The following is a 13,754-nucleotide window of genomic DNA, read 5'->3' as shown; positions in this document are numbered from 1 at the left end:
AATTTAGGGTTGGAGCCTGACTAATTAATAATAAAGTACATTGTACAGAGCCACTTGGGAAGTTCAGAATTTGTTGTTTAATGGGGCTGGAAGGGGAATATTGGATTTATGCTGGAATAGGCATTCTTCTCTGTTTTGTTCCTGGGGAAAAAAGTAATACTACAAAATCTAATACACTGCAGAAAAAAATGGACTGTACACCCTCTGACCTATGTTGGGTTCTCTGAAGCCTTCCACAACACAGTTATAGGCTATAGAATTAACACAACTGCAGCTTTTATTGTATATTCTGTACAGATTTCCCTTAAAATGTACCAAGTAGAGGTCCCAATAACAGTTCACCTACATAATAAATTAACATTAAATCTTAACTAACCATAATATTAAGGTTATTGGTTCTACAAGCAATGATGCTTTGCTGAACCTCCTCACTGTTGTTTACGGTCAGTGAATGAATGAGCACACAGCTACTTAATACAGAATGTTAACATGTATGTATACATTTGTGCGTGTATTCTTATACTACTGTGCAAAAGCTGCAAGCCATGAACTTAAAGTTTATTTGCTCAGAAGAACACTATATAACATTAGGAAAAATACAAGTAAACATTAATTCAAATAATATTTAACCTTTATAACAAAGTTTTACCTTTGTTAAATATGAGAATAACTAAAATAATAAATGTTATTAAAATACTATTCACACATCTCCATTAATAAGGTGTTCTGGGGAAGGAAATTACATGGTTTAATTTGGTTGTTAGTAAAAATAGAAACTGGTTCTGCTATCCCACTTATAATAGCTTCTGTTAACTGAATGGACCTGGATGCCAAAAAGTGAAAACATAGTAAACTTCACTAGGCCACGGGCAGCATGGTGCCGGTACCTTTAGGCTTCAGATCAGACTGCAGGGTGTAATACAGACTCCAAATGTGATGCCTAGTTGGCCACAACCTTTTCTTCAGGATAAGGACCTACATCACCTAGGTATAGTGATGTCATGAGGGAAGATTCCTTCAGGAGGGGAGTGGGGGTACAAGAATATATTGTAGTCCTGCACCTTCTTCACAAATAAGCTTATGCTGGTATCAAACAAAAGCCTCAAATGATCAGACCTACCTATATTTTTACAGTTGTGTTGGGGAGGTTTGCTTACATTTTCCCTGCCTTGCTTAAGTTTTTGTAATTTATAAACTGGTGTATATAATGAAAATCAGAAATTGCGCAAGCGTTTCGAACCTTTTATCAGCCACATTTAAAAATATCAGTTGACAACTTGCCCATAATAGCAATAGATAGAAAGTACTAACTGTGTGTATAATTATTTAGCAGCTCCTGTACAAATTAATAACTGACACTATTAATAACAGTCGACTACTTAATTGCTGCCTAGAGTTTGGTTGTGTACACATCACAATCAGTATCATAGAGGTGACCCTGTCACTGTTGATAAACGCAAGTGTAGGACATAGTCATTTTAAGGACAGGGATGACCCTTAGCAAATATGGTATGCCGATGACATTAAAACACCTGAGAGCCCAGACATCAATATGATGGAAGTTTTATGGGATTATTTATACTGAAAAGACAAAAATCAATCCAAATCAAAAAAACAAAAGGGTTGACACAAATCCCCCTGAAACCTTTAAATATTTTTCCAAAGGAATAAAAGAAGATATTACACAACACTGTGTTAAAGCAAATTCCAGTGATTTTACATTATAATGGAGACCACATAAAAATATTGATTTGTTTTAAAAATAACGTGGGGCATATTCCTACCTTCTCAATGGCCTTTTTGCATGGATTAAAGGCATGATAAATCACTTTCTAATACTGAACTATCCCAATCCATTAGAAAAACGTATTTTTTGTAAGAACTTACCTGATAAATTGATTTCTTTCATGGTGGCGAGAGTCCCAGAGCTAGTTACTGATGAGATATACATTCCTACCAGGAGGGGGCAAAGTTTCCCAAACCTCAAATTCCTATAAATACACCTCCCATCTCACTCATACCTCAATTTAATGTATAGCCAAGTTAGTGAGGTGTATAAGGAGAAAAAGCATAAAAAAGAGGAACAGGATAAATAATGTGCTTTACACAAAAAAATCATAACCCCCAAAAAATGGGTGGGTCTCGTAGACTCTCGCCACCATGAAAGATATTAATTTTTCAGGTAAGTTCTTACATAAATTAAGTTTTCTTTCATATATGTGGCGAGAGTACACGAGCTAGTTACTAATGGGATAGAATACCCAAGATGTGGAAGTCCATGAGTAACTATAGAGGGAGGGATAAAATAAAAATAGCTATTTCCGCTAAGAAATGAAATCCAAAAAATTGAAAAAAACTCAAATAATAGGCACTAGAATCAAACTGAGACAGCTGCCTGGAGAACCTTTCTACCAAAAGCTGCTTTCAAAGAAGCAAAAAACATCAAAAGTGGTGACAACTGATATTGTAGAATGAGCTGATATTCTCGGAGGCGGATACTGGCCTGCCTCCAAATAAGCAATGTGAATCAAAAGTTTCAACCAAGATAACAAAGAAAAGACAGAAGCTTTCTGACCTTTTCTAGAAACAGAAAAAAATGACTAGAAGTCTTTCCGAAATCTTTAATAGCATCAACATAATATTTCAAAGCTCTTACCACATCCAAAGAAGGTAAGATCTTTCAAGAGTATTCTTAGGATTAGGACACAAGGAAGGAACAACAATTTCCCTATTAATGTTGTTAGAATTCACAACTTTAGGCAAAAATTTAAACAAAGTCCTAAAAAAAGCTTTATCTTGATGGAAAATCAGATAAGGAGACTCACGAGAGAGAGCAGACAATTCAGAAACTCTTTTAGCAGAAGAGAGAGCCAAGAGAAAAAACACTTTCCAAGAAAGTAGTTTAATATACAAAGAATGCATAGTCTCAAAAAGAGGAACCTGCAAAGTCTTAATACCAAATTTAGACTCCAACGAGGAGAGATAGATCTAATAACAGGTTTAATACGCGTCAAAGCCTGGACGAAACAGTGAACATCAGGAAGCTTAGCAATCTTTCTGTTAAATAAAACAGAAAGAGCAGAAATGTGTCCTTTCAAAGTATTGGCAGACAAACCTTAATCCAAAAGAATCCTAGGAATTCTAAAAGAATGCCAGGAATAATCATGAGTTTATCAAACATTGTGATATATTTTCCTTAAAACAGGTTTATGAACCTGTATCATAGTATAAATGAATAATCAGAGAAACCTCTATGACTAAGGACTAAGCATTCAATATCCATGCCTTCAAACTTAGAGATTTGAGATCCGGATGGAAAAAACGTACTTTGAGACTGAAGGTCTGGTCTTAGAGAAAGTGACCAAGGTTGGCAACTGGAAATTCGGACAAGGTCCGCATATCAGAACCTGTGAGGCCATGCTGGTGCTATCAGAAGAGGCCATCAGATCTGGAAGATCCCACATCTGCACAATCTGATAGAATACATCTGAATGGAGAGACCACTCCCCTGGATGTAGTGATTGACGGCTGAGATAATCTGCTTCCCAATTGTTGATATGAATCGCAGTGATTAGACAAGTGTTGGATTCTGCCCAAGAAAGTATTAGAGATACTTCTTTCATTGCTAGGGGACTGACTCCCTCATTGATGATTGATATATGCTATTGTTGTGACATTGTCTGTTTGAAACTGAATATATGGTTCTCTCTTTAATAGAGGCCAAGCCTGAAGAGCTCTGAAAATAGCACGGATATTAATTGATAACCTCGCCTCTCGAGGATTCCAAACTCCTTGTGCTGTCAGAGACCCCCAGACAGTTCCCCAACCTGTGAGACTTGCATCTGTTGCGATCACAGTCCAGGTAAGACGAACAAAGGGGGCCCCTTGAATAATAAGGTGAAAGTCAGAAAGATTTTAGTATTGGGATTTAAGTATATCAGTTGTGATATCTGAGTATAATCCCTGCACCATTAGTGCAATATGCAAAACTGTAAAGGTCTCAGATGAAAACGAGCAAAAGGGATCGTATCCGATGCTGCAATCAAAACTTCCATGCACATAGCCACTGAAGGGAATGATAGAGAATGAAGGTTTAGACAAGCTGAAACCAATCTCAATCGTCTCTTTTCTGTTAGGGATAGAGTCATAGAAAAAAGAATCTCAGAAATCGATAGTGATCTGGATGAATTGGAATGTGAAGGTAAGTGTCTTGTAAGTCTATTGTGGACATGAAGTGACCTTGCTGAACAAATGGCAGAATAGTTCTTATAGTCACCATCTTGAAAGTTGGGACTCTCACAAAACGATTTTAAGTTTTCAGATCCAAAATTGATCTGAAAGAATTTTCCTTCTTTGGTACAATGAATAGATTTGAATAAAAATGTCAACCTTGTTCCTGATGTGGCACTGGGACAATTAACTCTGAAAGTTCCAGATCTTAACAGGAGAAAACAAAATTTATGCTTACCTGATAAATTCATTTCTCCTGTAGTGTGGTCAGTCCACGGGTCATCATTACTTCTGGGATATTATCTCCTCCCCTACAGGAAGTGCAAGAGGATTCACCCAGCAGAGCTGCTATATAGCTCCTCCCCCCTACGTCACCTCCAGTCATTCGACCAAAGGACCAACGAGAAAGGAGAAGCCGAAGGGTGTAGTGGTGACTGGAGTATAATCCAAAAAATTTTTTAGCCTGCCATAAAAAACAGGGCGGGCCGTGGACTGACCACACTACAGGAGAAATGAATTTATCAGGTAAGCATAAATTTTGTTTTCTCCTGTTAAGTGTGGTCAGTCCACGGGTCATCATTACTTCTGGGATACCAATACCAAAGCAAAAGTACACGGATGACGGGAGGGACAGGCAGGCTCTTTATACGGAGGGAACCACTGCCTGAAGAACCTTTCTCCCAAAAACAGCCTCCGAAGAAGCAAAAGTGTCAAATTTGTAAAATTTGGAAAAAGTATGAAGAGAAGACCAAGTTGCAGCCTTGCAAATCTGTTCAACAGAAGCCTCATTCTTAAAGGCCCAAGTGGAAGCCACAGCTCTAGTAGAATGAGCTGTAATTCTTTCAGGAGGCTGCTGTCCAGCAGTCTCATAGGCTAATCGTATTATGCTACGAAGCCAAAAAGAGAGAGAGGTAGCCGAAGCTTTTTGACCTCTCCTCTGACCAGAATAAACGACAAACAGGGAAGACGTTTGACGAAAATCCTTAGTTGCCTGTAGATAAAATTTCAGGGCACGGACTACATCTAGATTGTGTAGCAGACGTTCCTTCTTCGAGGAAGGATTAGGACACAAAGATGGAACAACAATCTCTTGATTGATATTCCTGTTAGTGACCACCTTAGGTAGGAACCCAGGTTTAGTACGCAGAACTACCTTGTCTGAATGAAAAATCAGATAAGGAGAATCACAATGTAAAGCAGATAACTCAGAAACTCTTCGAGCCGAGGAAATAGCCATTAAAAACAGAACTTTCCAAGATAACAACTTGATATCAATGGAATGAAGGGGTTCAAACGGAACACCCTGTAAAACATTAAGAACTAAGTTCAAACTCCATGGCGGAGCAACAGTTTTAAACACAGGCTTGATCCTAGCTAAAGCCTGACAAAAAGCTTGAACGTCCGGAACTTCTGACAGACGTTTGTGTAAAAGAATGGACAGAGCTGAAATCTGTCCCTTTAAAGAACTAGCAGATAACCCCTTTTCTAAACCTTCTTGTAGAAAAGACAATATCCTTGGAATCCTAACCTTACTCCATGAGTAACTCTTGGATTCGCACCAATATAAGTATTTACGCCATATTTTATGGTAAATCCTTGTGGTAACAGGCTTCCTAGCCTGTATTAAGGTATCAATAACTGGCTCAGAAAAACCACGTTTTGATAAAATCAAGCGTTCAATTTCCAAGCAGTCAGCTTCAGAGAAGTTAGATTTTGATGTTTGAATGGACCCTGGATCAGAAGGTCCTGTTTCAGAGGTAGAGACCAAGGCGGACAGGATGACATGTCCACTAGATCTGCATACCAAGTCCTGCGTGGCCATGCAGGTGCTATTAGAATCACTGATGCTCTCTCCTGTTTGATTCTGGCAATCAATCGAGGAAGCATCGGGAAGGGTGGAAACACATAAGCCATCCCGAAGGTCCAAGGTGCTGTCAAAGCATCTATCAGAACCGCTCCCGGATCCCTGGATCTGGACCCGTAGCGAGGAAGCTTGGCGTTCTGCCGAGACGCCATGAGATCTATCTCTGGTTTGCCCCAACGTCGAAGTATCTGGGCAAAGACCTCCGGATGAAGTTCCCACTCCCCCGGATGAAAAGTCTGACGACTTAAGAAATCCGCCTCCCAGTTCTCCACTCCCGGGATGTGGATTGCAGACAGGTGGCAAGAGTGAGACTCTGCCCAGCGAATTATCTTTGATACTTCCATCATTGCTAGGGAGCTTCTTGTCCCTCCCTGATGGTTGATGTAAGCTACAGTCGTGATGTTGTCCGACTGAAACCTGATGAACCCCCGAGTTGTTAACTGGGGCCAAGCCAGAAGGGCATTGAGAACTGCTCTCAATTCCAGAATGTTTATTGGAAGGAGACTCTCCTCCTGGTTCCATAGTCCCTGAGCCTTCAGAGAATTCCAGACAGCACCCCAACCTAGAAGGCTGGCGTCTGTTGTTACAATTGTCCAGTCTGGCCTGCTGAATGGCATTCCCCTGGACAGGTGTGGCCGATAAAGCCACCATAGAAGAGAATTTCTGGTCTCTTGATTCAGATTCAGAGTGGGGGACAAATCTGAGTAATCCCCATTCCACTGACTTAGCATGCACAATTGCAGCGGTCTGAGATGTAGGCGTGCAAAAGGTACTATGTCCATTGCCGCTACCATTAAGCCGATCACCTCCATGCATTGAGCTACTGACGGGTGTTGAATGGAATGAAGGACCCGGCATGCATTTTGAAGCTTTGTTAACCTGTCTTCTGTCAGGTAAATCTTCATTTCTACAGAATCTATCAGAGTCCCCAAGAAGGGAACTCTCGTGAGTGGAAAGAGAGAACTCTTCTTTTCGTTCACCTTCCACCCATGCGACCTTAGAAATGCCAGTACTAACTCTGTATGAGACTTGGCAGTTTGAAAGCTTGAAGCTTGTATCAGAATGTCGTCTAGGTACGGAGCTACCGAAATTCCTCGCGGTCTTAGTACCGCCAGAAGAGTACCCAGAACCTTTGTGAAGATTCTTGGAGCTGTAGCCAGTCCGAATGGAAGAGCTACAAACTGGTAATGCCTGTCTAGAAAGGCAAACCTTAGATACCGGTAATGATTTCTGTGAATTGGTATGTGAAGGTAAGCATCCTTTAAATCCACTGTGGTCATGTACTGACCCTCTTGGATCATGGGCAAAATTGTTCGAATCGTTTCCATCTTGAACGATGGAACTCTTAGGAATTTGTTTAGGATCTTTAAATCCAAGATTGGCCTGAAAGTTCCCTCTTTTTTGGGAACTACAAACAGATTTGAGTAAAACCCTTGTCCTTGTTCCGACCGCGGAACTGGATGGATCACTCCCATTAATAAAAGATCTTGTACGCAGCGTAGGAACGCTTCTTTCTTTATTTGGTTTGTTGACAACCTTGACAGATGAAATCTCCCTCTTGGGGGAGAGGTTTTGAAGTCCAGAAGGTATCCCTGAGATATGATCTCTAACGCCCAGGGATCCTGAACATCTCTTGCCCAAGCCTGGGCGAAGAGAGAAAGTCTGCCCCCTACTAGATCCGGTCCCGGATCGGGGGCCCTCGATTCATGCTGTCTTAGGGGCAGCAGCAGGTTTCCTGGCCTGCTTGCCCTTGTTCCAGGACTGGTTAGGTTTCCAGCCTTGTCTGTAGCGAGCAACAGCTCCTTCCTGTTTTGGTGCAGAGGAAGTTGATGCAGTTCCTGCTTTGAAATTACGAAAGGAACGAAAATTAGACTGTCTAGCCCTAGGTTTGGCTTTGTCCTGAGGCAGGGCATGGCCTTTACCTCCTGTAATGTCAGCGATAATCTCTTTCAACCCGGGCCCAAATAAGGTCTGCCCTTTGAAAGGTATATTAAGCAATTTAGATTTAGAAGTAACATCAGCTGACCAGGATTTTAGCCACAGTGCTCTGCGTGCCTGAATGGCAAATCCGGAATTCTTAGCCGTAAGTTTAGTTAAATGTACTACGGCATCTGAAATAAATGAGTTAGCTAACTTAAGGGCTTTAAGTTTGTCTGTAATCTCATCTAGTGTAGATGATTGAAGTGTCTCTTCCAGAGACTCAAACCAAAATGCTGCTGCAGCCGTGACCGGCGCAATACATGCAAGAGGTTGCAATATAAACCTTGTTGAACAAACATTTTCTTAAGGTAACCCTCTAATTTTTTATCCATTGGATCTGAAAAGGCACAGCTATCCTCCACCGGGATAGTGGTACGCTTAGCTAAAGTAGAAACTGCTCCCTCCACCTTAGGGACCGTTTGCCATAAGTCCCGTGTGGTGGCGTCTATTGGAAACATTTTTCTAAATATCGGAGGAGGTGAGAACGGCACACCGGGCCTATCCCACTCCTTAGTAACAATTTCAGTAAGTCTCTTAGGTATAGGAAAAACATCAGTACTCGCCGGTACCGCAAAATATTTATCCAACCTACACATTTTCTCTGGTATTGCAACTGTGTTACAATCATTCAGAGCCGCTAACACCTCCCCTAGTAATACACGGAGGTTTTCCAGCTTAAATTTAAAATTTGAAATATCTGAATCCAGTCTGTTTGGATCAGAACCGTCACCCACAGAATGAAGTTCTCCGTCCTCATGTTCTGCCGCCTGTGACGCAGTGTCTGACATGGCCCTAATATTATCAGCGCACTCTGTTCTCACCCCAGAGTGATCACGCTTGCCTCTAAGTTCTGGTAATTTAGCCAAAACTTCAGTCATAACAGTAGCCATATCCTGTAATGTGATTTGAAATGGCCGCCCAGATGTACTCGGCGCTACAATATCACGCACCTCCCGAGCGGGAGATGCAGGTACTGACACGTGAGGCGAGTTAGTCGGCATAACTCTCCCCTCGTTGTCTGGTGAAATATGTTCAATTTGTACAGATTGACTTTTATTTAAAGTAGCATCAATACAGTTAGTACATAAACTTCTATTGGGCTCCACTTTGGCATTAGCACATATAGCACATGTATCTTCCTCTGAATCAGACATGTTTAACACACTAGCAATTAACTAGAAACTTGGAAATGCTTTTTCAAGTAATTTACAATAATATGAAAACGAACTGTGCCTATAAGAAGCACAGAAAAAATTATGACAGTTGAAAATAATTAAGTTATAGCATCAATCTTTGTCAGAAATATACAATTTTAGCAAAGGATTGTTCCCATTAGCAAAGGATAACTAACCCAGGCAGCAGAAAAAATACACAAATAAACGTTTTTTATCACAGTCAACTACAATCTTCACAGCTCTGCTGTGATGATTACCTCCCTCAAAAAAAGGCTTTGGAGATCCCTGAGTTCTGTAAGATGAACCGGATCATGCAGGAAGAAAATGAACCTCTGACTGAGTTTTTTGATGCGTAGTAAAAGCGCCAAAAATGGCCCCTCCCCCTCACACATAACAGTGAGAGAGATCAGTGAACTGCTTTCATTTAAACAAAACTATTGCCAAGTGGAAAAAATAGTGCCCAAAACATTTTTTCACCCAGTACCTCAGAGAAATAAACGTTTTTACATGCCAGCAAAAAAACGTTTAACCTCAATAAATTAATTGTTATTTAAAACCTATTGCAAGTCCCTGCAAATTAGGTTAAGTCTATGCATACAGTATAAATCCAGTGAAGTACCATTCCCCAGAATACTGAAGAGTAAAATATACATACATGACAGCCTGATACCAGCTACATCTACTGCATTTAAGGCTGAGTTTACATTATAACGGTATGGCAGGATTTTCTCATCAATTCCATGTCAGAAAATAACAAACTGCTACATACCTCTTTGCAGATTAATCTGCCCGCTGTCCCCTGATCTGAAGTTTACCTCTCCTCAGATGGCCGAGAAACAGCAATATGATCTTAACTACTCCGGCTAAAATCATAGAAAAAACTCCGGTAGATTCTTCTTCAAATTCTACCAGAGAATGAATAACACACTCCGGTGCTATTATAAAATAACAAACTTTTGATTGAAGGTAATAAACTAATTAAATCACCACAGTCCTCTCACACATCCTATCTATTCGTTGGGTGCAAGAGAATGACTGGGGGTGACGTAGGGGGGAGGAGCTATATAGCAGCTCTGCTGGGTGAATCCTCTTGCACTTCCTGTAGGGGAGGAGATAATATCCCAGAAGTAATGATGACCCGTGGACTGACCACACTTAACAGGAGAAAACTGAGCTTAACTGGGTCTTTTGGTACATGGGTAAGAAAAATTCTTCCCATGGGAGGTCTTATTCTGAATCATATTTGATACCCCTGAGAAAAAATATTCTGAATACACTGATTGTGGACAGAGTCTGTCCACATTCTTTGAAATAGCTTTAGTCTGCCTCCCCGCCAGAAGAACTGGTTTAAACTGGTTTGAGGGCCGCACCTTCAAGCAGGTTTAGTGGCAGGAATTGGTTCCTTAAAGACTTAGATTTATTACAAATTTGGAGGTAAACTCCAATTAGAGCCAGAGGCCTTAGTGAAAGGAATAGTTTTCTGTTCTCTATTCTGAGGAAAAGAACAAAAACGCTCAAAGGAACCGCTGCATCCCTGGCAACAGCCAGAGCATCCCTGGCAACAGCCAGAGCGATGCTGTGATGCGATGCGGCGTGACAGCATGTATACAAACAATATATAACAACTTTACTTAAAAAGTGCCCAATACATAGCTGAGAGTGTCTTATATAATAAAAGTTTATACTTACCGTGTAAGACAGCCATACACATATAGCAGACAGCCAAACCAGTACTGAGACATATCAGCAGAGGTAATGGTACAAGAGTATATTGTTGATCTATAAAGGGAGGCAGCAGATGAATCCCTGCGACCGATTTACAGAGAGTCTTATGAAAATCTTTGACATAGACGAAAACATGGTATCATCAGGCAATACTCCCTTGACATCCCTTAGACAAACACTGCACTTAGAGAGGAACTGGGCTTCAATATGCTTAGAAGCGCCTTTCAATGAAGAAATCAAGCACATCATGCTTTACCACCTCCTAAGGAGGCAAAGTTTTTAAAACTTAAGTATGACTGAGGTGGAAGGTGTATTTATTGGCATTTGAGGTTTGGGAAACTTTGCCCCCTTCTGGTAGGAATGTATATCTCATCAGTAACTAGCCCGTGGACTCTCGCCACCTATATGAAAGAAAATAGGTTTCCGAATGACTTTGTAGTGCATCAATGGATTCAAACACTGTCAAAATATTATCCAAATAAAAAAAACAAAAAATAATTAATAATAAAAAATAATAATAAAGTATTACATTTTATTGTACTAATCCTTCATTTTACTCACTTCAATCAATTATAGTTTCCTATCAAAACAAATAATGCTCAGATTAATGCCTTTAAACTGATTTTTCAGAGTGGTTTACAGGCTTTACAAGAACTGTATCTGTAGATCTCTATTGCTATACACATTTGTGTGTGCTAGCCATAGAATGTTTTCCAGTGTGAGTTCTTCTATCTTTATGTTTATTGCTGACATTGCACTATGGTTTAATTTTTATTGCATGTTATTTTAAATACACTTACAATATTAAATACATTATACTTTGTATGTAAAAAGGACACATGCTGAATTCAAGAAATCAACCAAAAAAAACCAATACATTTAGATTAATGATTTCTATTCGGACCCCTGTATTTTGACTTTGAAGAGGGTCTAAGTTAGTATGCTCACTATGGCCTGATATTCAAACATTCTCCAGCTTGTAAAGAAATTGTATTTCAGAGTTCACAAAGAAAAAGTGCAGAACTCTCCAGCACGGCGAGATCTCTCTCATTTATGTATGTGAAGCAGAGACAAGCCCGGTGCAATACAGCACTGCATGTTATGAGAGTTTTGTTACAATTTGTGCATTGCATTTTATATTACTATAGATTTCTGATTGGATCCTTTCAGTATTATTGCATTGAAGCTTTGCACTCTCATTTGTAATTTAATACATTTAAATTTTGATCCAGCAGTGATTTTACACATTCTGAATATGCTTTGAAAATTTATGTGTCACTTAAATTACTAAGGCTCATGCTTTGTATAAAATGACATTGCACGTTGTATTTCCTCCATTGTAAACTGACAGTTTCAGAAAATGGGAGGGACAGTGCAGTTCCCTGGGTTGAACAGGGGAGTTCTCAGTGTATGTCTGAAGCTCTTTCAAAAGTCTTTTGAAATTTTCTAAGCAATTTAAACAAGCTGGTCTTATTAATTTGTCTCACCAACTGTATACAGGTTGCAGGGCTTGCTTCAGAGCAAGCCCTGCAACCCGCGCCACCCATAATTTCACCTCGCACATCAGGGTATCACATATAAGACACTGGCAGTTCATAAAGTGTCATAAGTCGAATAAACTAGCGATGTCCAGAAATGAGCATAAATACAAATTTCTGGAGTCATCAGTGACTTACGGCACTTTAGAAACTGCCGCATCTAAGGAAAGTAAAAAAAAATGATCAAATCCCGTAAATGTCAAACCCGCCTCCCAAAAATAAGCCCAACATGTAAAACCCCTTTATCCGCCATCAAACCCACATCGGAACTAATAAAAGTATTAACTCCTAAACCGACAACCCCCCCACAACGCAATAAGCCTAATTAAAGTATTAACCCCTAAATCCGCCATCAAACCCACACCGCAATAAACCTATCAAAGTATTAACCCCTAAACCGCCAAAGCCCACAACACAATACACCAATCAAAGTATTAACCCCTAAACCGCCAAAGCCCACAACGCAAATAATTAAATTACTAAGCCCCCTAACCTAACACCCCTAACCTTATACCCCCTAAATGAACACAAATTACAAAATACTAAAGTTACTAACTATTTAATTTAAACAATCTAACACTACTTTAAAAATAAAAAAATAAACTAAGCATAAATTAAAGGGACAGTCTACAGGGAGTGCAGAATTATTAGGCAAGTTGTATTTTTGAGGATTAATTTTATTATTGAACAACAACCATGTTCTCAATGAACCCAAAAAACTCATTAATATCAAAGCTGAATAGTTTTGGAAGTAGTTTTTAGTTTGTTTTTAGTTATAGCTATTTTAGGGGGATATCTGTGTGTGCAGGTGACTATTACTGTGCATAATTATTAGGCAACTTAACAAAAACAAATATATACCCATTTCAATTATTTATTTTTACCAGTGAAACCAATATAACATCTCAACATTCGCAAATATACATTTCTGACATTCAAAAACAAAACAAAAACAAATCAGTGACAAATATAGCCACCTTTCTTTGCAAGGACACTCAAAAGCCTGCCATCCATGGATTCTGTCAGTGTTTTGATCTGTTCACCATCAACATTGCATGCAGCAGCAACCACAGCCTCCCAGACACTGTTCAGAGAGGTGTACTGTTTTCCCTCCTTGTAAATCTCACATTTGATGATGGACCACAGGTTCTCAATGGGGTTCAGATCAGGTGAACAAGGAGGCCATGTCATTAGATTTTCTTCTTTTATACCCTTTCTTGCCAGCCACGCTGTGGAGTACTT

The 13,754-nt window shown here is 39.8% G+C and overlaps 1 protein-coding gene across 2 annotated transcripts in view; it reads left to right on the top strand.

Moving 5' to 3' along the window:
* LOC128646840 (parathyroid hormone/parathyroid hormone-related peptide receptor-like) overlaps positions 1 to 13,754 on the top strand; it is a 49,273-nt gene that overhangs the window by 23,649 nt on the left and 11,870 nt on the right. The window lies entirely within an intron of this gene.

The sequence above is a fragment of the Bombina bombina genome, chromosome 1, assembly GCF_027579735.1.
Source record: "Bombina bombina isolate aBomBom1 chromosome 1, aBomBom1.pri, whole genome shotgun sequence".
Lineage (NCBI taxonomy): Eukaryota > Metazoa > Chordata > Amphibia > Anura > Bombinatoridae > Bombina > Bombina bombina.
The sequence above is the reverse complement of the archived record's forward strand: the minus strand, read 5'-3'. Positions and strand labels throughout refer to the sequence as shown.